Source organism: Miscanthus floridulus, chromosome 1 (genome assembly GCF_019320115.1).
Source record: "Miscanthus floridulus cultivar M001 chromosome 1, ASM1932011v1, whole genome shotgun sequence".
Classification (NCBI taxonomy): Eukaryota; Viridiplantae; Streptophyta; class Magnoliopsida; order Poales; family Poaceae; genus Miscanthus; species Miscanthus floridulus.
This window is the reverse complement of record NC_089580.1, coordinates 95557053-95581515: the sequence shown is the minus strand read 5'-3', so window position 1 is coordinate 95581515 and position 24463 is coordinate 95557053. Positions and strand designations below refer to the sequence as shown.

Sequence of the window (24463 nt, the reverse complement as noted above, 5' to 3'; positions counted from 1 at the left end):
TGAAGACGATGCTGGTGTGGTCAGAGCTAGGTCCAATGTGGTCGGAGCCATAGCCGATGCCGGTGAAGCAGTGGTCGATGCAGATTGGATCCGTGCCTCCTCCGTGGTCATGGCGATGAAGTTGTTGGTGTCAGTGGTCCAGGTAATCTGGCCGATGGTGAACGTGAGGCCGTTCGGCGTAGCCATGGATCCAGGGATGATGACCATCTTATTCTTCTGGGGAGTAGTACGCACACCCCCTACTTGGCGCGCCACTGTCGATGAAATATGGTCGGTAGTCTACCTAGAGGTATGCCCAAGGTAGTAGATTATCGGTAGACAGGTGCGCAAGCTACAAACGAGATGGTGACGCAAGACAGACACGAGGTTTTATCTAGGTTCGGCCGCCGTGAAGGCGTAATACCTACGTTCTGTGTCTGATTGTATTGCTGTATGTCAATGAGATGTCTTTTGAGAGGGGTCCCCTGCCCACCTTATATAGTCTGGGGGGGTAGGGTTATAGATCTGGAAACTAATCCTAACCAGTTACAATTGCCATAGGTGGCCGAATAAGGATTCCTATTCTAACTGACTAGGATCTTGCTTGATCTCCAAGTCTACCTTGATTCCTTGCACGGAACTCCGAGCAGATTGGCTGGGCTACGCATCGCCTTCTAGTGGGCCAGACCCCCTGGTCCGGGCTGACCCAAGCCTAGCCATAAGGGTATAGGGGTTAATACCACCACACTCATCGACGGGCTCAAGCATCTTTTCAACTTTTTTGCTCTCGGCCGGTATGCTCAGGCATATTATTAGCCGTGTTGCTTTTTGGTTCGTGAAATCAACTCAGGGAAAGCCATAATAGTTCATGTTGTTGATGAACACCATCTTTATTGATCTTGAATGAAAACCATAATAATATATGTGTTGTCAAGGAACATCATCTCTATTGATCTTGAATGTTGATCTCTTGTGGCTTGTATATATATTCTTCCTTGAGTTGTTTTCATACGTAGAATCTTCTTAGTTGGCTGATGTGCCATGTATTGTTGACTTCTTTTCCATCTTCGGTTATCAGCTTGTACATACCCGGTCCGGTGACTTTTGTGACAATAAAAGGGCCTTCCCATGGACTGAGTAGTTTATGGCATCCGTCAGTTTTTTGTATTCTTCTTAGTACTAAGTTTCTGATTTGGAGTGATCAAGGTTGGGTACTCTTGTTGTAGTGGCGTCTTAAACCTTGGAGGTATCTTGCTGATTGAAGGGTAGCGTTTACTCTGACTTCTTCTGTACTATCGAGTTCTAATCTTCAGGTGTGTTCTGCTTCTCCTTCATCATATTGTTCTATCCTTGGTGACGTCTAGATCAAGTCAGCAGGTAATACGGTTTCTGATCCATAAACCAGGAAGAAAGGTGAATATCCGGTGGCTCTGCTTACTTGAGTTTGTAGCCCCCATACTACTTTGGGTAATTCTTCAATCTATTTGGATCCATAGTCCACTAGTTCTTCATATAATCTTGGTTTTAATCCGGCTAGTATGAGTCCATTAGCCCTTTCTACCTATCCGTTGGCTTCTAGATGTGCGACTGATGCGTAATCTATGCCGAAACCAGAATCCTGTGCCCAACTTTGGAATTATGTAGCTATGAAGGGAGAACCCAAATCTATGATGATTCGATTGGGCATGCCGAAGCGGTGCATAATGTCTTGGATGAACTCGATTGCTTTGGCTGCACTGTATTTTGCGAGTGGTTTGTATTCAATCCACTTTGTGAACTTGTCAATTGCTACGAAGATGTACTCAAAGCCTCCCTTTGCTTTCTTGAGAGGTCTAACTTGATCCAGCCCCTAGCAGGAGAAAGGCTAAGCGGGTGGGATGCAGATGAGATTGTGAGCTGGTACATGAGCTTATCTTGCGAACATCTGACAACCTTTGTATTTTCTGACAAGTTCTTCTACGTCTTTCAAAGCGGTTGGCTAGTAGAATCCGGTGCGGAATGCTTTGCTGACTAGTGTTCTTGAAGCAGCATGATTCCCACAACAACCTGAGTGTATTTCGTCTAAGATCTCTTTGCCTTTTTCGAATGAGACACATTTTAGGAGTACTCCTGATGATGCGGCTCTTCTGTAGAGCTTGTCCCCTACTAGGACGTAGTTCTTGCTTCTGCAAACAACTTGGGTAACCTCTTCTTTTTTTGCTAGCAACTTATTCTCTTTGATATAATCAATAAAGACCTAGGTCCATGATGCTGTGATCACCAGAATCTGCGTGCCTTTGGCTTGGAGTTCAGGGGTTATCTCACCAGGTTGTTTTATAGATGGAGATAACAATTCCTCTATGAACACACCTGGTGGGACCTTCGCCCTGTCTGATCCGAGTTTGGCGAGGACGTCTGCTGCAATATTGGAGTCACGTAGGACATGTAGAATTTTTAATCCTTGAAAATGTTTTTCGAGCTTTCTTATTTCAGCATAATAAGCGCCCATGTTTTCTTTGGTGCAGTCCCAATCTTTGTTGACTTGGTTGATGACTACTACCAAATCGCCATATACAAGTAATCACTTGATTTTGAGGGTAATTGCCACTTTGAGTCCGTGGATGAGAGCTTCATATTCTGCTTCATTGTTTGTAGCTTGCCACAATATCTGAAGGACATACTTGAGTTGTTTTCCATCTAGAGAAATGAAGAGGATGCCTGCACCGGTGCCACCTAGCTTGAGTGATCCATCAAAGTACATCTTCCAATGGTCAAGGATGGTATTTGACATAGGTTGTTGAATTTCTGTCCACTCGGCAATAAAATCGGTAAGGGCTTGAGATTTAATTGCCTTCTGTGGTGTGAAATTGATATTGAGAGCACAGTAATCTTTATTGTGTCTTTATTGTGTAGGATGTCTCCGAGTGGGAAATCCGTCACCACAGTAATCTTGTGGCTTTCAAAATAGTGGCGAAGCTTACATGAACTGATCAGTAGGGCGTAGAGTAGTTTTTGCACATGCGGGTACCGGATTTTTGATTCTGACAGTACTTCGCTGATGTAGTATATGGGGCGTTGTACTTTATATACGCGCCCTTCTTCTTCTCTTTCCATGACTATTGCTGTGCTGATCATAGTAGAAGTAGTCGTAATATATAGCATCATGTCTTTGTCTTTCCTTGGAGGTGTGAGGACGGGCGAGGAGGTGAGGTATTCTTTAAGTCTTTTGAAAGCTTCATTGGCTTCTTCTGTCCACTCGAACTTGTCTGTCTTCTTTAGTAGTTTAAAGAAAGGCAGCCCTTTTTCGCTGAGTCTTGATATGAAATGATTGAGGGCCGCCATGCAGCCTGTTAGTTTCTGCACATCTTTGACACTTTGAGGAGGGCCCATCTCTATTATGGCTCGAATTTGCTTGGCGCTGACTTTGATTCCCCGATCACTGACCAAGAATCTGAGTAGTTGTTCTGATGGAACTCCGAAAACACACTTGTTTGGGTTCAATTTCCACCTCCACTTTTTTAGGTTTTCGAAGGTTTGCTTTAAGTCTTCAATTAGTGTATCTGGGTTCTTTGTTTTTACTACTATGTCATCCACGTATGCTTCTACGTTTTCGCCGATCTGTTCATGAAGGCATGTTTGGATAGCTCTTTGGTACGTGGCACCAGCGTTTTTGAGTCCAAACGACATGGTCTTATAGCAGTAGGCACCGAAAGGAGTGATGAAGGATGTCTTGCTCTGGTCTTGTTCCTTTAATGTGATCTGGTGATATCCTGAATAGCAATCAAGAAAGAATAATAGGGTAGATCCTACTGTTGAATCAACTATCTGATCAATGCGTGGTACTCCGAATGGATCTTTTGGGCAGTGCTTGTTGAAATCTATGTAGTCAATGCATATGCGCCACTCGTCCATGTTCTTTTTCTGTACTAGAACTGGGTTTGCTAGCCAATCTAGATGAAGGATTTCCCTGATGAATCCTGCTGCCATTAGCTTTGTGATTTCTTTTTTAACTACTGCCTTCTTGTTGGGTGAAAACCATCGTAGCCATTGCTTCACAGGTTTGGAGCCTTCGTTGACATCGATTCCATGCTCAGCCAACTCCCTTAGGACACTTGGCATGTTCGCCGGCTTCCAGGCGAAGATATCTTTGTTGTCCCGAAGAAAGTTGGTGAGTGCGAGTTCCTATTTTGCCGAGAGGTGGGCGCTGATAGTTGCCATTTTGGAGGGATCACCAATGCCCAAGTCAATTTGCTTAACGTCGGCTTCTTTTGCTAGTGCGAGGATGCTGAGCTTTTTAGCTGGTATCTCTAGTTCTTCTGGGTTTATTTCTACGACAATAGTAGCTATCTCTTTTCTTCCACTGGCGTTTTGTGCTTTTGCTGCAATTTGGATTGCTTTAACGCCGCAGTCAAAAGCGCGCTTCAAATCACTTCGAAGGGAAAGAACACCGTTAGGCCCTGGCATCTTAAGCAATAGGTATGGGTAATGCGGAATCGCCATGAATTTTGCTAGTGCCGGGCGCCCGAGGATTGCGTGATATGATGAATCAAAGTCTACAACTTCAAACTTAATGAACTCTGTTCGTTAGTTTGAGGGAGTGCCAAAAGTAACCGGTAGAGTGATTTGTCTAAGTGGCATGGCTGCTTTGCCGAGTACTATCCCATAAGAAGGGGTGCTCATTGGTGTAATCATCCCGGCGAGTTGTAGCCCCATCTTCCTTAGCGTTTCTGAGAAGATGATGTTGAGTCTGGCTCCTCCATCGATTAGAACTTTTGTGACAGTCATACCGACGTTAGTTGGATCTAGAACTAGTGGGTAATGACCTATGTTTCCTATGCTAGTCCATTGGTCTTCTCTTGAAAACTAGATTGGATACTATGACCAATTAAGATATCTTGGAGTAGCCGGCTCTGCTGCCATGATGGTTCGTAGAGCTAGCTTTTCTTGATGTTTGCTTCTAGAATCTAGAACCCCAGCGAAGATTACTGCTACTGTCCCCCTGGATTTTTGGAATCTCTTATCTTTGTGGTTGTCTTCATCTTTTTTCTGATTGCCTTCTTTATTGTTCCCCTTACTATCTTTTCTTGTGTATCGATCTTTGAAGGTGTAGCACTCTCTGATTGTATGATTTGATTTAGGGTGCCAAATGCATTGCATGTTTTCAATGTCGTCGTACCTCTTGGGTTTGGAAAACTTCCTTGCTTTGTCAGCTATCGCTATGGTGTTGTCTGGTCCATGCTTTCTTTCCTGATGTCTGTTGTTTCAATGATTTCGCTTGTCTAGGTTGTCTTGGTTGTTTCTATCCAGGAACCTTTCTCATGTCTTTTCCTCTGCAGTAATTATTCTTTCCACTGTGTGTCTGATTCTTCATTGTTTCTTGGGTTTTCTTTGCAAAAATCTTGAAATTGCCACCTAGCCATGATTCCGTGAGAGAAAGCTTCGATTACTTCTTGTTCAGTGATGTCGTGTACTTGAGCACGTAGTTCGCCAAATTGTCGATAGTAATTTCTGAGACTTTTGCCTCCTTTCTGCTTGAGTCCTTTTAATTTTGCGTGGGTGATGGGGTGCATAATGATACCTACGAAATTTTCACAGAAAGATCTGTGCAAGTCTTCCCAATTTCTGATTGACCCTGGATTCAATTTGTCGAACCATTGGAGGGGCATGGTTTCTAGGGCCATTGGGAAGAATAAGGTCTTGATGTCGTCGTCTCCTCCGACTAGTTCGATTGATTGCGAGTAGATCCCAAGCCACTGCCTTGGTTTGGTCTTGCCATCATACTTAGAGTGATTGGATGGCTTAAACTTGTGAGGTAGTCGTATTGAAGCGATTCTTTTCGCAAAGCAGGGGAATCTATCGTGCGCTTTGGCTTCTTTGTATTCTAATTCACCACCTCCTTCTAGCCAACTGTCGTCTTGTCGAGAGTAGTTCTGCATGGCTATCTGAATGGGTACTTTTGTTTTGATCTTTCTTGGTTGTTTGACTCGGTAGTTTTGACTATGGTCTCTTCTACTTTCTTCGTTGTGACTTCCACTTGGTCCAAGTCTCTCAAAAGCGGACTTCCTTTGATTTTGATCTTCTTGCGCATGAGATGTCGATCTGGTAGGTAGTTTCGAACGGGTTCTTCCATCGTGCGTCCTTAGGGCTGTTGATCGAAGATAGTCCCGGAGTTGTTCCTGTTTTTCACTGGGATGTGAGATTGCTCTGAGTTCTTCTAGTGCTTCTCGGATCCTGTCGTAGGGTGTATTTGTCGCGCATCTTTCTTTGACTTCTTGTTCTGATTTTCTTCTATCGTACTCAGCTAGATCTGACTCATATCTGATCCATGCTTCCTTGCGCTGCCTAGCATGGCATTGGCGTCCTTGTTTCAATTTGTTTTTTCTTTCTCTGGCCTGCTTTTGATTTTTGGTCTCACCATCGTGCCCTTGGATAAAGGATGATATGTTGGACTCAGATTCATTCGATGACCTAATGTCGGGTGCTTCTGGGGGGCCAATGGTGATCGAGTACGATGAATCATGAATACTTCTCGTGCGTGAGTTGTTCTGTCATCGGCGTTGGTTTCCATATTGTCAGAGTTGTTGATAACTTCAGTAGAGGCTTCAAGGTCGCAGATCAAGTCTCCTTCTTGGTAGGGTAGAGCTGTTGTCGTTGTTGTGTCAACTAGCCAGGTACTGCTATCTTCAGGAACAGAACCTGGCTAGTGGATGATGCAGTCTTGAGATGTTACGGTTAGTACGAGACCTTCCTGAGCTCCTGTCAGTGGTATTCCAAGCACTATATTAAGAGATCTTTCGAGCTGTGCCTGATAAGACGTTGCCATGTTGCGGAGACTGAACAGAAAAGGGCCCGTCTTCTTTAAAGTACTCTGAATGAACTCCGAGTTGTATTCTTGATAGGTTGATGTGGTGTTCCAGAGCCTTATCGGAAAAGAACTCGGTTTTCCGAAAAAACTCGGATAAGACTCTGTCTCGGAAGCAGAGCCTGAGTTTGAGTCGGATGCGTGAAGCCGCGAAATCTAGGTTGGATTGGACATCACGAGCTGTGCGAATCTTCTGGTAAGCTGATCTGTTGTTGTCACCGAAATGGAAAGGTTTTGATGGTGATCTGAATCTTCGAGGAGACAGCCTTGGAGCTTGCCACCGTCGCCTGCCTCGCAGATCCACGAACCAAAGATGAAGGTTGATCCCTTTGAAAAAATCATGTTGTCGAGGTCCGTCGAGCTCTCAGATGCAAAGTCGTCGAAAGCCCCTACCTGGCGCGCCAGCTGTCGATGTTTGACCACCGATAGCCTACCACGGGGGTACCTAGGATAGTATGTTCGGGCTTCAACGTATGCGGAACTCAATGGTTAACGCAAGAGACAGTCGATTTATCTTGGTTTGGACCCTCGATCTCTGATCGAGTAATAGCCCTATGTCCAGTCAGCGTTAGCCTTTGCATTGGATTGATTGAAAAGTGTTGTGTCATACAATTATTCTCTCAACCCCCGATCCAAAGAGCCCTGCCCTCCTTTATATAGTCAGGAGACTAGAGTCCTAGTTGGTTTACAATATAGATTCCTAGTAGGATTACAGGGTAGTATTACTACTAGGATTACATGGGAAGAATTCTAGTTAGACTAGATCTTCTCTCTTCCTTGCGGGGTATCTTATGGGTCCCGCATCGATAGTCTCCAAACTCAATTTAAAAGAAAAACGTATCTTATCTAAGTTAGATGTGTGGTGGTAGGTGAGATGGTAACGCATGCAAGGGCTGATCGTGGGAGGTCGTAGGTTCGAATCTCCACAACTGCAATTTTTTTTTACCCAATAAATATCTCTACTCCCGGTTGGAGGAACCGGGACTAAAAATCAAGACCTTTAGTCCCGATTGTATAGTCCCGGTTCCAAAACCGGGATTAAAGGGGGTTGACAACCAGGACTACAGCTAGGTTCTCTACTAGTGTCTACTGTCTACTGTGGTTTCCACTCCTTCTCGTCTGATTTTTGAGAAAAGAAGCTAACTATTTTCAGCTATGGACAAAGATAAAAATAGAGTTTCATATTTATTTTATCCTTTGGCACAATGATTAATTTAGGGCGAGTTTGGCAGCGCTCTCATCCCGGTTCTGCTCCCTTTAGCTCCCTCCGGCTTTTGACACTATTTGGTAGCGCTCCCTCGACGGCTCCCGCTCCCAACTTGCTAGAGGAAGGGGAAAGCAAGATGTGGCGCAAGCAAGGAGGAGGCAAGCTCGGCGGCCTCAATCTTGGTGACGGTGGGCTGGATCTCGGCGAACTCGGCAATAGTGAGCTCGACGGCGGTGGGCTAGATCTAGGCGAGCTATCGATGGAGACTCACTAGGGACGAGTTGCTGGCGGAGAGGGGATCGACGACGGAGGCGGAGAGGGGCGCGACGGACCGAGAGAGGCGAGGGAGCGGCGGGGAGCGTTTTTTTTTGCTCCCCACCCCAGCGCAAAAATGAGGGAGCGATTCACAGTAGAGGCGTTTGGCAGCACTCTGCTGATTCTCATGGGGAGTGGAGCTACGGGAGCGCTGCCAAAGGAGCCCTTAGAGCAAGTATAATAACATGTTATGAGCAGGCTGAATGCTGTGGTGGAGAAGAGAGGAGAGGAGAGAGAGTTATAAGCTTACAACCGATTTAGATGGTTTAGATATAACAATGAAAAAACTCTATGAGAGAGACAAGCGAGGCATCGCAAGTTGCAAGTGGCAACTAGCCAACTATGCCTAGCTAGAACTTTGCCTGCAAGCCAAAACCAGCAGCCCCAAAAGCATGAGAAAATGGGAATTTTGCCCTTATGAGGAGTGGGCTTCGCTAGAATGCCCTTAAGTTTGTGGGCTTCGCCATAATGCCCTTATGAAAGGTGTGTTTCACGCTATTTTGCCATTTCGTGTTTTTTTCCAACTTTGTAAATTTCTGACCCCATCTTTTTGACCAGGCGTGACCGTTTTACCCTTGTCTCCTTCTACCTTGTCCTCTTGCTCTGCTTCTCATGGTCACAGCAATTTCTCCTTTCTCTCCCGTTCTCTCTCTGTCTCAACCGGTGTTCGAGCGAGAGACGGCCGCCGGCCGCCGCCGCTCGTCCGCGCCAGGCCGCCGTTGACAGGCCGTGTGTCACCAGGCGTCCTTGCCCCGATCGTCTGCGCTAGGCCACCGCCGCGTAAATGCGTACACACAGAAAATGAATTCAAGGGATCAGAGGCATAATCAATGTGATACCGTACGAAGACCAAGCAAGCTTAGGGAGGAACAAATGGAGCAAAGCATGTATTTACAGAAGCACTATCCATTCACAGATATACGGATACACTAAACTAATATGGAGATGGGGATGGGGATTAATGGGGAGAATCACGTGTACCATCGTAACACAAGAAGCAGATTTGGGGGGAAAGGACAACATCTTTTACAAATCCAAGGCACAGAGGTGTTCCCGTTGCAAGAAAACGAATGGATAAACTAATATGGAGATGGGGATGGGGATTAATGGGGAGAATCACGTGTACCATCATAAACAAGAAGCAGATTTTGGGAAAAAAACAACATCTTTTGCAAATCCAAGGTGGTGTTTCCGTTGCAAGAAAACGAATGGATCTATATTCATTTGTGCATCAGTACGTAATAAATGGAGAGATGGAGATAGAGGAAAGCACCTGAATCCCTCAAACCGCAGTACAAATGAGAGGAGGGAAACAGAGGAGACTGCAATGGGACTAATATAGAGGAGAGGAATGACCTTGCTTCACCTGGGAGACGCCACGAATGGAGCAGGGGGCGCCACTGTGCACGGACAAAGGGGACTACAGGGGATGGCCGGTGACGGAGAGGCGGAACCTGAGATTGGCGCCGCCGCCGCGCTGGGGCCCACCGTTGCCGCGGACGTGGACGCGGCGGTGGCCTGGCGCAAACGGTCGGGGCAAGGACGCCTGGTGACGCGCGGCCTGTCGACGGCGGCCTGGCGCGGACGGGCGGTGGCGGCCGGCGTTGGGCTCCCGCCCGAACACCGGTCGAGACGGAGAGAGAATAGGAGAGAAAGAGAAATTGCCATGACCATGAGAAGGAGAGCAAGAGGATAAGATAGAAGGAAATATGGGTAAAATGGTCATGCCTAGTAAAAAAGATAGGGTCAGAAATTTACAAAGTTGAAAAAAATATAAAATAGTAAAATAGCGTGAAACACATCTTTTATAAAAAAATTCTGACTAAAACATTACGGCAAAGCCCACTCCCTCCTCTAATGGCAAAATTTCCATTTTCTCCAAAAGCGCGGTGCTCCCGCTGGAGTATAGACCCAGTCCATCCGCACGCACGCGCGACGCGCCCTCCGGATCTCCCGCCTCCGGCGAGCAAGATGCCCCCTCCCCCACCCCCACCGTCCGCATCGCTGACGGTGGAAGCACCGCCTCAGTCCCACTGTCGCACGTGACCGCTGTTACACTCGCTCTTTCCGCTCCGCGGGCCTCCGCCCGGTGGCCATTCCGCTCCCTGATGGCGCCGTCGTACACCTCTGGCTCCCGCCACCTGCCGCCGACCCCGCCAGGCCCCTACACCCTGTCCTGCTCCTCCACGGCTTCGGCGCACAAGCCACCTGGCAGTGGGCGCCCTTCCTCCGCCCGCTCCTCGCCGCCGGTCTGGCCCCCTATGTCCCGGACCTCGTCTTCTTCGGCGCCTCGTCCTCCCCCGCCGCAGACCGCTCCCCAGTCTACCAGGCTGCCTGCGTTGCCGCCGCTATGGCTGCGCTCCCTGGCGCCCCGCAGCGGTACGCCGTTGTCGGGGTCAGTTACGGCGGCTTCGTAGCATACCACCTCGCCCACGCGTTCCCGGCAGCAGTGGAGCGGCTTGTACTCGTCGCGGCCGGTGTTTGCCTCGAGGAGGCCGACCTGGCCGCGGGGCTCTTCGCCGTTGAGGATATCGCCGAGGCTGCAAGTCTGTTGCTGCCCCAGCGGCCGGAGGATCTCCGGAGGTTGGTGGGTCTCACCTTCTGCCGCCCTCCGTGGTTCATGCCGTCCTGCTTCATCAGGGATTACATCAGGGTAGGTAAATGCAGGGACTTGCCAACTAATTTCACCTGCAATTTCTTGGCCGAGATGTTTCGTGGTTGATAATGAACAATTAATTGTTGTATACTGGACTACTTAGGGTTGGTGCTTCGGTGCTAAAGGTAAAAACCATGGATTTGATCCACAATTGCTACCTATATTGATCCATTCTTGCATTGGAGGTGTTGTTAGTTCGAAGCCTCTTTGGATCAGCTAGGACTATGAATGTTTGGATCTAGGCTAAAAGGTGCATATATCTTTAGCAATGAACTCTTAGCCCTTGTTAGTTAGTTGTACTTGGCTAATGAACTGACAACTATCCAAGGGCTTGGCTAAAAGTTAGCGCAAACCATTAGCCCTCGTGTTTGGATGGACTAGAGCTATTTTTTAGCTTCTATTGTTTGCCCACAGAATCCAAACAGGCCCTTAGTTGTTACAACGTTCCAACAACTTGTTTGTGATCTCATATCCAGTGCTGAATCCACTACTTTATAACCCCCTGTTATCCTAATCCCATTCCTAGAGCCCAATTAACGATATGACAATCAAATCAATGCAGATTTAGGATCTGTTTAGTTGATCTAAATAATCTTCCCCTCTTCATAACTCAACGCTTAAGATTTTTCCAGTTATATTATTAGTGCACTAGGGTGTACTGATAGTATAAACAATTTCTTTATCGTTCGTTTGATAAGGTTGATAGGCCATTGTCAGTGATAGATTTATGCCTAAGGCATTCATTAGTTAGTATATAGAAAAAGAGGAATACCATGGAGGCATTTAATCGTTAGTATCACTTGAGGTGAACATCTCAATTGGTCAACATCTTTTTATTTTTGAACAGGCAGGAGGGCTGCGTATCATTGTATTAGTAGAAGAAAAGGAGTCATACATAGACCCAAACACACACACACACACCCACACCTCCGCACCTTATCCTTGGCACCTGGAGCATTTGGAAACACCGGAATGACTGTGTCTTCAATTGGTCAACATTGTAAAACTGCTGGAGAATGTTTTCAATTTGATTAGTTGCAGATTGATGAAATTGGTAATGCTGCTTCAAGTTGTTCAAACAAATAAGTTGTTCTAGCAAATGTATTGGATTGTGATGGATTATTATTCCTCGTAAAATTTGTGCAACCAGCTCACCTCGTCTTGCTCGGCAAGGCTAGGCTTGCCACCTGTGGTGAGCGGTTTTGGCTTGCTTGTGTTGGCAATGGAAATTTTGGAAAGCGCAAGAAACGAGACAGCAAGCAAGTCAACCAAACAGTGTGTCTCCTGCCCAGCCAAGGAAAGCAAGGCAGAGCAAGGCATCCAAAAGTGCCCTTAAACACTGACCAGTTTGCTTGAACCTACAGTGGCATGAAGCTAATTTATTATACTTAATGACCCACATGTATGGATGAGTTAAAAACAAAATCTAATCTTCATAGAATTAGGGACCTATAAGTTCCTCATGCTTTCCAAAGTCATTTTCACAGCTTGACGTTTGCTTTATTTTAGAGGCAACGCCTCCCCCGTTTTATTTACCCTAAAGAAAATGACAAGCATTCAACATTACAAGTTCAAGTGTATTCTAGACATGCTTGCCAATGCAACTTGATATTTATGTGCTCAGAAACAGTATATGCCTATTTTATATTAGAACATCACTACAATATCCATCCTTTTTTTTTGTCTTGTGGCATCATCATTGCATCTACTGTTGTTACAAAGTTAATGATGTCAGATTTTGTGATTAATTACATTCATGCCATTATAGATTTCACAGTTTTGAAATATTCCACTAGAGTTTGTGATATTGTAACCAGAGCAAGTGTCATGTTAACAAGAATATATCCACACACGTGCACAAACTCAATCTTATATTCTCATCCCATGGATCCACTTTGCCTGGCCTAAGTGAGAGGCGGGAATCCCTTGTGCCCTTTGTTCAGTTTGTAATTTGACCAAATCCAATTGGGCCTAAGCTCAAGAGAGGTGAGTAGGTTCACACCTCTCGGGCTAGTCAGATTGGATCCAAGGATGATATGCGCCTATGCCTATGTATCTAATATTTCCTCTTGTAACCATGCCACTATAAATTTATCGGATTTGGAAGTATGCCATTACAATAGTCATGATATTGGAACCGTGCCATCAAATTTTCTTGGATTACAATGGCATGAGTCTAATTAACCTAAAAATTTCCAAACATTATGGATTGTAATATACTTTTTGCATGGAGAAAGTAATATTTGAATTCAATCCGCCCAACTGTGTCTATACTGAACAGCTTGAGGGAAAATTGGGTAGATTTGTACATTTTCTTGTGTGCTATTGACATAGTAAGTGGTTGCTCAATATTGTTAATTTCGCATAAGATTTACTCAACATTTTCTTTGTGTTGTGTTGTATTGCAGGTTATGTGCACTGAAAATGTAAAAGAGAAGACAGAGTTGTTGTATGCATTGATCAATGGTAGGAAGCTTTCAGACCTTCCTAAAATTAACCAGGTAATGATTTGCTTTTTTTTTTTGGTGCATAAGCACTTGACCTTGATGAGACCATACTAGTTCTCGGGCCAAATCTTCTGCCTTTTTGACCCTAATTGTAGCATATTTCATTGATTTGTCAGCAAACCTTGATAATTTGGGGAGAGCAAGACCGAGTCTTTCCATTGGAAATTGGATTACGGCTGAAAAGGTTTGTCTATTTATATGTGTCATCAAATTCAAGTCTTTATTGTAATTCATTAAGCTTTGCTCTGAAGGGCGGGCCTGGTGCAAGCGGTAGAGTCTTACCACCTGTGACCGGAAGGTCCCGGGTTCGAGTCGCGGTCTCCTCGCATTGCACAAGCGAGGGTAAGGCTTGCCACTAACACCCTTCCCCAGACCCCGCACAGAGCGGGAGCTCTCGGCACTGGGTACGCCATTAAGCGTTGCTCTGTTCAGAAGGAAACAAAACAAATCTTCTAAGCTTTTGTATATAAAAAAATCTCAGGCATTTGGGAGATACTTCCGAACTAGTGATTGTCAAGAATGCCGGTCGTGCCATAAACCGCGAAAAGCCAGCAGAACTTTGCAGACTAATAAAGAACTACATCGTTGATCCCTCAGTCAAGTATCGAGATGACCGTAAGGTACACAACTGAACAGTATTATCATGGGATTCTTGAAACCCTTTAACAGGAAGAGTTGCACTTGCCTGAGGTTTTTTTTAAAGAATCCCATATGTCACATTATTTTTCTTTTGAGGCAATATATCAGATTATTTTTACTTCACTTGTGACAAACTTTGCTTTCCCTTTGCAGGGATCTTGGAAGAATGCGATAAAGAGGTTTGTTGGGTCGAGCCTGAGAAAGGTGGACTCTTCTCGACCGATGCTATAGCAAATTGACGTACATATATTGACTTTTACGCGCAACAGGTAGTTATCTGTTTGTGACACGCAATTGACGAATGACGACGTGTAACGCCCACCGACCACTATTATTATATGTATACGACCAAGCTGAGTTATACATTGTACAATCGGCCTGTATGTATCTTTGTCGATTTGGCCTGGCCTATTATGGGCTTATTGTATCCGGCCCAATATGTTGGCATAAATGATTTCATCTTGTTCGTTTGCACTGAACCGGCTGCGCTAAGCAAAGACTAGACATCGGATTGTATATTTTTAATTTATTACAAAAAATAGAAATTTGGAGACGCTGGCGGTTGATTGGTTTTTGCCTATTGGCTTTTACCATTGTCAGAAGTCAACAGATTTCGTAAACTATGCTCCAGTGCATTCTCAACCTATATATGGCGATTCTCAACCGCTGGCCAATACACTGCCCACTCAGCTTATAAGAGTTTATTTCAGGGTTCAGTTACCGTAACCCTTGGGCAGTTGTTCGGAAATCTTGGGCTCCCGGGTAGTGCAAGATTTTTATGTGGCTGGTTGCTCATGACAAGTCACAAGTGCTACACTACACAGCTGATCGACTTGCACGGCGATCAGACAATGGAAACTGTCAATGGAAAAACAGCTGATCGACTTACACAGCTGATCGCTGTAGTCTCTGCGATCAGACAATGGAAATTGTCAATCGCTTACTCACCTCATGTGTTTTTGCTCAGTATTTCTGGTTCCATTTGTTCCAAAAATTTGTGCTTCAAACTCTCTCCCCACAGCTTGAATATGTTTCCTTTACTGATTGGTGGGCTCGGGCTGAAGCAAGAATGAATGGTCGGGCAAAGAAAGGACTTAATTCCATAATTATCTTGAGAGCCTGAACGTTTTGGAAGCACTGTAATCGGTGTGACTTCGATGGAGATCTCACCTGATCTAGTCGGGGCCTTACAGGCTGATGAAAGAGAGGAGCTTCTGGCAGGGGACAAGGGCTTTTCCTTTCGTCTTGCCCTTTGTGCCGGATGGTAATTATTAGGCTCAGCACCCTTCTATAATCTTTTTTTTTTTCTTATATGCAAGCATGTAAATCGTAATTAGATCATTTAGTCCTTGTTTGGATGCATATGTATTCACTTCAATCCACATGTGTTGAGTAAAATGAAATGAAACTTAGTTTAATTTCACTATAATCCATTTCAACACATATGTATTGAGTTGAATACATACGCATCCATACAAAGGCCTGGTGTGTCGCTGGGATTCTTATCCGCGTATTAATGTCTGTATCTTTTCGGACCTCTGATCCTGAAGCGGGAATAATGGCTACTCTCTGAACATTCAGAAGCCGATCGATCGAAGGGAATAAACCTAATTTTTGCACGTAACCGAGGACGTAAAGAAGCTATAAGCCAGAAGCCGTACTGCCAAGAAGTAATTCCACGCACAGGTGGAAAGTGGGTCTATATATGCATTCTGTATGCATCGTCCACGGCAATCTGCAATTGATAATAATACTCTGATCAAATTGATGTGCACTGGAGCAAGCAGGTGGTATTTAGCCCGGTTTCGTGATTTCATCTTCGTCCATTTGAGCTGCACTTGCACCTTAATCCCACAAACAAATTGTCAGACTCACCAGAAATTAAACTAGCTTCTTTAGAAAAAGGACCACCTCTACTTTATAAAAGCGTATAAATAGTTATAATAAGAATGTTTTGTTTCAAACACCTTTGAATTTATTGACTCGTATTGTACAGACGAGGATAAGGCTTGCCACTTACACCCTTCTCCAGACCACGCACAGAGCAGGAGCTCTCTACACTGTACACTGGATACAGTTTTTTTTTAAGTAACAGTTCAGCCGATGAATCCTCCGTTACGCCTCCCTTGTACCCGTTGCCAACTTGTCATTGCGTGGCAGGCTTTTCCCCTAAAAAAATATTTACTTTTTGAGAATTAAAAAATATTTACCGTTTATCTAAGGAAGCAACTTGTTATATCTTTGTGTTCACTTAAACCCTGGACCAGATGAACCTGGCTGATAATACTCTAGTATGAAAGAATGTTTTGTTCCTGATTGATTGACATCATGTAATTGACATGAATCAACTAACCTAATCCAGTCGCAATTTCTCACGTCTTTAGAGACAATGAAAAGGCATCGCACTGTATCATACACGTTCGTCACGATTAATTATATAGGTCAACCTAATCATTCCATGGCCGTTGTAAATTAATATGGATACATCTGCTGACTGAATGCATTTGTTTCTCCACGCATGAATTGATAACACATCTTTATAAAATGAACCATATATGAAGGCGAACCATTAGCAAGGACAAATCACACAAGAAAGGAAAACAAAGATTACACTACTAAGGAGTCTTCTACCGTAGCACTAGTAGAGAACATACTTTTGGTTTGATCGTTTTTTTGGCTTTAGTCCCGGCCATATTTAGGCCCGGGACTAAAGAGAGGATTAGTCCTGGTTGGAGCCACCAACCAGGACTAAAGTCCCCTGTCCAATGGCTAGAGCCGTAGGTTTTTGCAGGAGGGGACCTCTAGTCCTGATTGGTGCCCCAAACCAGAACTAAAGGTCATCCTCTAGTCCCGATTGAAGCTGCTAGCCGTGATTAACAGCCTGTTCGGTTGGCTGGTTCGTATCGTTGCTGGTTCGTGAAGAAGTACTGCTGGCTGGTTTGTGTTTGAGAAAAATACTATTCCGGTTGAAAATTTACGATCGTTTACGACAAGCCACGGCCAAACGAACAGGCTGTAAATCTTTAATTCCGGTTTGAGGCTTCAACTGGGACTAGAATTCCACCTATAGTCCGGGTTTGAACCACAAATCGGGACTAGAGGTCCTGGGCTATATACTTTCCCTTTTTCCTCCCCCAGCCCGAGCCATTTCAAGCTCTCTGTTCTTGCTCGTCTCCGGCTCTGTTCTTGCTCATCTCCGGCCATTTCAAGACTTCATTCGATTCCTGCATACATTCTTCGATTCTAAAGGTTAGCAACTTCGTCCTTTTATGTTTCATCACTAGCATGGCTCATTTGGTGGTCTAGAAATAGAGAAATTCGTGGTTTTTTAGATTAGGAATAATGGTGGATTTTTTTTATTTATATACCATTTGAGCTCAAAATCACTTGATAGTTTGAATATGAAGATGAAGGAAGCTTACAGTAGTTCATCAAAACTAGTATGCAACTTTCGTTGCCTCATTTCATGGTTTAGAAATAGAGAAATTTAAGGTTTTTTACATTAGAAAGAATAGTGGATTTTTTTGGATTTAAACACCATCTGAGCTCAAACTCACTTGATAGTTTGCAAATGTAGAAGAAGAAAGCTTAAAGTAGTTGATGAAAATTGTGTGCACTTTTCTTTCTAATGTACAAAATTGTGTGCACCTTTCTTTCTAATATACAGCTCATTAAATTTCATGGTTCACAAAATGAGAAATTTATAATAGTTGATGAAAATGAGTATAGAGAGTAATAGATGATGATTGCTTCTGGATCCTTGGCCTCGTATGGGGTACCTAATCGACTGAGGCCGGACCTCCCTCTTATTGCGTGCGGCAAGTGTGAGTAGAAGACTGTGTTGAAGTACATGGTGAAGAAGAATGGTCACAACTAAGGGCGCATCTTCTACACGTGTTCGGATCGCAATGTGAGTTATTTTTTTATCTTGTTTTATTATGATTTGTAGCCATTTTTGTGATGATTTTGATTAAAGTTCTTGATTTGGTGTTGTAATTTTAGTGGAATGGCACTGGATACGGTTGGTACTAGGAGAAAGAGTACGCTGAGCACGTTCAAAAATCTCTTGCAAAGGCGACTGAGGCGACTGATGAGAGGGCACTTGTGTATGATGAGGAAGTGAACCAGCAGAAGAATGATCTGTCTGTTTTAGTTAGAATTGGTCGCGAAATTCTTATTCTGCTAAAGTGCATTGTAGGTTTAGTTTGTTTAGTGCTATTTGGGATTGTCTACATTGTATCAAGGCTTTAATAAATTAATGTTCGAGAGTGAAACAACTGTGTGGTGTAGAATATTAATTAATCATGTTGATTGATGTATATTTTGGATCTTTTAATTAACTACTAATCATGCATGTTGTATAATATGGGTTATTAAAAGTTTTTGATATGGTGTAGTCATGTAATGCAGATGAACCGGCAATGGATGTACAACATTGACCGCCGCTCCCCAGAGTTCATTAGGGGCGTGCATGATTTCTTAAATGTGGTCAAGGCAAACAAGTGAAATGGTTTCATGTGATGCCCATGTGTTCTATGTAAGAATGTGAAGGATTATGGTTCCTCAAGGACCCTTTACAAACACCTGTATACATCGAGTTTCATGCCAAACTATATTTGTTGGACTAAGCATGGAGAAAGTGGGGTTATAATGGAAGAAGATGATAAAGAAGGGGATGATGACAACATTATTCGTGGGTTTGCTGAATACGGTGCCTTTGATGATACTGCAATGGGAGAAGCTGAAGAAGAGGTAGCGGTAGAAGATGAGCCCGCTAATGATCTTGGTCAGGCCATCCGTGATGCATAGAGAGAATGCGAAAGTGAAAAGGAGACGATCAAGTTCGAGCGCATGCTAGAGGATCACAAGAAATTGCTATACCCAACTTGAGAAGAGGGGCAGAAAATGGTGGGTACCACACTAGAATTGTTGTAATGAAAGGCAAAGAATTGTGTATCCAATGAAGGATTTGGAGAGTTACTGAATATCACAAAGAAGATGCTTCCGAAGAATAGTGAATTGCCCGCCACTACATATGAAGCAAAACAGGCTGTCTGCCCTCTAGGATGAGAAATCTAGAAGATACATGCATATCCTAATGACTGCATCCTCTACCGAGGCAAGGAGTACGAGAATTTGGATGCATGCCCGGTATACCATGCATCACGGTATAAGATTAGGCGAGATGACCCTAGTGATGTTGAGGGCGACGGACAACGTCCTAGGAAGAGAATCCCTGCCAAGGTGATGTGGTATGCTCATATAATACCACACTTGAAACATTTGTTAAGAAACAAAGAGCATGCAAAGCTGTTGCGATGGCACAAAGAAGACCGTAAGGTAGATGACATGTTGAGATACCCCACTGATGGGTCCTAGTGAAGAGCAATCGACAGAGAATTCCTAGAGTTTGTAGATGATGCAAGAAACTTAAGGTTTGCTTTAATTACGGATGGCATGAATCCTTTCGGGGAGCAGAGCAGCAGTCATAGCACTTGGCCTGTTACTCTATGTATCTACAACCTTCCTCCATGGCTGTGCATGAAGCGGAAGTCATTATGATGCCAGTGCTCATCCAAGGCCCGAAGCAACCTAACAATGACATTGATGTGTACCTGAGTCCATTAGTTGAGGAACTTCTACTTTTGTGGAATAGAACAGACGTACATGTGTGGGATGAGCACAAACAGGAACACTTTAACCTACAAGCATTGTTTTTTTAAACAATCAATGATTGGCCTGCTCTTAGTAATCTTTCAGGACTGTAAAACAAGGGATATAATGCATGCAGTGGTGGAGCTCATCAATTTTGAAGCCTAGGCCCACTATCAAAACATGTGTACCACCCATATGGGGTCAAAGTGATCTAATATCGATAGATAACAAAACTAGCTCATAAATACATAATTTTAGATGATACTTGTTCCACTTTAAATCTACAACGTAATTGATGGAAATTAGAAAGTGACTAAAAACACGTAACTAATGTTTGTGCAATTGTCATACTAGCAGGAGAAAAAGGATTTTAATGTCTTGATCACTTCATTTCACTGTGCAACTCTACAAAAAATTTGGCGTAATCAATTGACCATATTCAGCCGTCTACTTTACAATGAATAGAGACCGGTACCAGTAACTTAGATTTGAGAATGAGAATGGGAATTACCAATAGTCCAATACCAAGACTCAGATGGTACTCTTCTCTTGCAAATTTGCAATCGGCAACTGCATGGAACAGAGGCAATTAGGCACAACAGATTGCCTGCTTGGCAGCCTGGTTGTGGCGTGCAAGCTGCTGCGTGCCCACGCAGCCAAAAGCGGAGCTGAGATGCTGGCCTATGCATGCCCCTGCCGCTACCGGCACCAGCCACTGGTCACCGCGCGCCGCTTGGCCACTGCAGCTACATCGTGAGCCCTACGGGGCGGAGGTCCGGTGGCGCCCAGCAGAGTTCGGAGTATGGAGAGTAGTAACGGGATCGGGCCGTCGGGGAGTCAGACGGACGCCGCGCTCGCGAATCACTAGATGTCGTGCCTCTCTCCTTCTATGCTAGGCTAGAAAGCTACGACATTCAGCCTAACTTCTAAACTTGGGACAGACAAGCACATATACTATAAGAGAGTTTTGGGCCACGCCTAGGGCCATGGCCCTAGTTGCCCCAAATCCACCCCTGAATGCATGCATGCACTATTTTGATGACATGGAAACTATATATTTGAAAAAATGATGAAAGGTTGTGTACATTGGCCATCGTCGATTTCTTCCATTGAATCACGCCCTAAGAAAGAATGGCAAGCATTTTAAAGGTAAGGCAGAGCACTGAACAAAGCCTAACAACCGTAGTCGTGAGGATGTATTTAATATGGTCAAGGATGTACAAGCAATCTTTAGAAAGGGACCTGTCAGCCAACTTGTTCCAAATGATTCTAATGGACACACACCTATGTGGAAGAAGTCCATATTTTAAGAGCTACCCTACTGGTAAGTTCTAGAGGTCCACAGCAGAATCGACATGATGCACCTGATAAAGAATCTTTGTGTGAATCCGCTAGACTTTATGGGTGTGTATGGGAAGCCTAAGGACACACTAGAAGCAAGACAGGACCTGCAGTGTTTTAAAGAATGAGACAACCTACATCCAAAGAAGGCAGATGATGGACGCCATTACTTAAGTCCTACCAGCTACACTCTTAGCAAACAAGAGAAGGAAAGCATGTTTGAATGCCTAAGCAGCATGAAGGTCCCATCTGGCTTCTCCTCGAATGTAAAGGGGATAATAAATGTGGCAGAGAAGAAATTTCTAAACTTAAAGTCTCATGATTGCTATGTGCTTATGACACAAATTGCTTCCAGATGCATTGAGAGGGATTTTACTACTAAATGTATGATTAGCCACCGTGAAACTATGTGCATTCCTCAATGCAATTGCTCAGAAGGCAATCAATCTAGTGCATCTAGCAAAGCTACAGAATGACATGGTCTAATGTCTTGTCCGCTTTGAGTTGGTGTTCCCGCCATCCTTCTTTAATATTATGACGCACCTCCAAGTTCACTTGGTCAAAGAGATTAGTATTCTCGGTCCTGTGTTCCTACACAACATGTTCCTCTTTGAGAGGTTTATGAGAGTCCTGAAGAAATATGTTCACAACCGTGCTTAGCCAGAAGGAAGCATCACCAAGGGCTATGGAAAAGAGGTCATTGAGTTCTGTATTGATTTTATTCCTAACCTCAACCCGATTGGTGTTTTTGAATCACGGCATGAGGGGAGACTAAGTGAAAAGGGAACACTAGGAAGAAAGCATATATTGGCAAGGAGGATGATTATTTTCGTAAAGCACACTACATAGTTCTACAAAACTCCTCCTTGGTGGATCTGTATATCGAGGTACACAAGGACATTGTATGATCCGAATTCCTAGGGAAGAGTGAAGTCTAGATTACGTGTCGGCACATGGAAACTTTCAGCGGTTGGTTGCGAAAATAATGTCAGGGTGATGGGAGTCTTGATGAGCAACTATTCTTGTTGTCTAGGAAACCATCTTGGCATATCCTGACATTCAAAGGGTACGAGATAAATAGGAATACATTTTACACGATAGCTTAAGATAAAAGGAGCAGCAACCAAAATAGTGGTGTCCACATAGATGCCATAGACCCAAATGGGAATAAGGAAACATATTATGGCCGCATAGAGGAGATATGTGAACTAGGCTATAGACCTTCTTTTAAGGTCCTTTGTTTCGGTGCCAATGGATGGAGGTGGCCGAAGGTGGGGTAATGTAACACCCTCGGTGTTACATTGTACAGTTTTTGCTAAAACACTGCATGAGCATCATACTTATGTGCAAATGTGTGTAACATAAAGTATAAATCAATGTACGGTACTTGAAATGTTTATCTAAAACAAGAAACAAATGTTACGCTTCATATTGCTTAATATCATTTAGTATTCTAAGCGAATTTTTATTGAACAAAAATGCTATAGAACATTTATGTGAACTTTGATAAAGTTTGTAGTACGTACTTGATAATTGATGATGAAATATGTGTGGTCAAGGATGAGGTTCGCTAGCTAGTATATCAAGTAGGTCGGAATTGGAATTCAACGCGAAACCGTTTGAAGTTTAAGTCATTTCGCGTAAGTTTGAAAAAGGGTCGACGAAGCCATGTTTGGCAAATTTTGTAGAGCAATCGGCTTAAGAAGTGGCGAGATGATGTGGCTTAGGCCGATAGCTCTACATACCCACTGGAGTATAGAAGAAGTGGTTTAGCATTTGGACCTTCGAGTAGGATTTTTTGATAGCTTTAAAAAGCATGCATGTCACCTATTTTGAACAGAGTCAGCGCTGGCCGCGGTCACCGCCGTTGCTGGCCCACCCAGCGCGTGTCGTTGCATAGGCTGCATCCTCACTGCTGCCCCTATGCAAGCACATCATGCGTGTGGTCCTTGCACTGCTGGCCACGGCCGCCTACCACCACATGCTGGCACGCGGTTCACACCGCCGCTGCTGACGTGCTGCATCTGGGACACCACACGTGCCCTGCCATGCACTGGCTGGACGTGCCATAGGGCCCCGTGCTATAGCTTGGGCAGACGTATCTGCCCGGCACTCACCACGCACGCACGGAAGTGCACTGCTCCGGGTCCTGGTAGCTCTGCCTCATCGTCGCATCGCATGACACTGCTCCTATTGACCCACCACGACTACACGCACGTGGAACGGCTACCTACTTCACTAGTGCATCCATGGCCACTGCCACGCTATGCCACAATCTCCCCTACCCTGCCAGCCTCTGCGGTGACAACGCCAAACCGATGTGCCTAATTTCCCCTGCTCCTCTGTCACTGGGCCACGCCATGACAGCACGCAGCGCCGACCAAGGCAGTGAGATTGCGTATGCCATGGGATGGAATGAGTACTTAGCCACACACCGAAAGCGTCGACTGTTGTTGTCGGCCGTTGCCAAGCCTAATTTGGATGGTTCCGTAGTCGGCGGCCATTTTAAGACCTGCAGCAGCGCCGTGAAATTTCCCTTACCCACGTCCATCGCTGTCCAATTCCTTGACACTGAAGCTTCACCCCGTTCCACTCTACCACATGTGTGCCCTATTTCACACTACTGTGGCCTACCCAGTGCTGCCACCGCAGTCACGCCATCGCTGCCGTCGCATGGCCACCGGGTGCACGTGGCCAGGTCCACTCGAGCAGTGTTGCCTATCTGTGAGTTGGTTCACGCTGTCGATGTTGTGGCTCATGGGAACGCATCCTCCATCGTAGGGGGAGGACCATCACCGGGGAGGGAGCTCAGCATAGCGTCCCTATTCGCCATATCGCCTCCAACCACTGCGTGTTGACATCAAGGTGATCATCGGCCCCTTAGATAGGAATTGGAGGGTTGGGTGGGGCCGGTGTAGCCGCCCGATGCCCGCGCTGTCGCGCCGGTGCGTGCATGGGTGCCGGGGGACGTCGCCGCAGTGAAGAAGGGAAAGGAGAGGGTGGTAGATGAAAAACCTATGACTCGGCGTAATAGTGCTCAGGTTAGTTGTGCGAATAGGGGAAATAGCAGGGGCTTCTTCGCTAATGCGCCAGACATGCGCGGCTCCACTATGGGCCGCCTATGTTGGGCCGCATCGCGCGACGCCGAGTGGGCCACGCCTGTGGCTACTTGTGTGCGTGGGTGGGAAGCCCGGGTGGGCCGGGCCGTCGCTCGCTGGGCCGTGTGGGAAATCGTTTTCAATTCTTCAGTGAATTACCAATGTTTATTCAATTTAATTTCTAACTGAACTTTGATAAATTGTAGTAAATTGTGTAGTTGTCCA

General features: G+C 44.9%; 1 pseudogene; it reads left to right on the top strand.

Moving 5' to 3' along the window:
• Positions 1-10234: 10234 nt before the first annotated feature.
• LOC136490023 (uncharacterized) lies at positions 10235-14595 on the top strand (annotated as a pseudogene).
• Positions 14596-24463: the final 9868 nt, after the last annotated feature.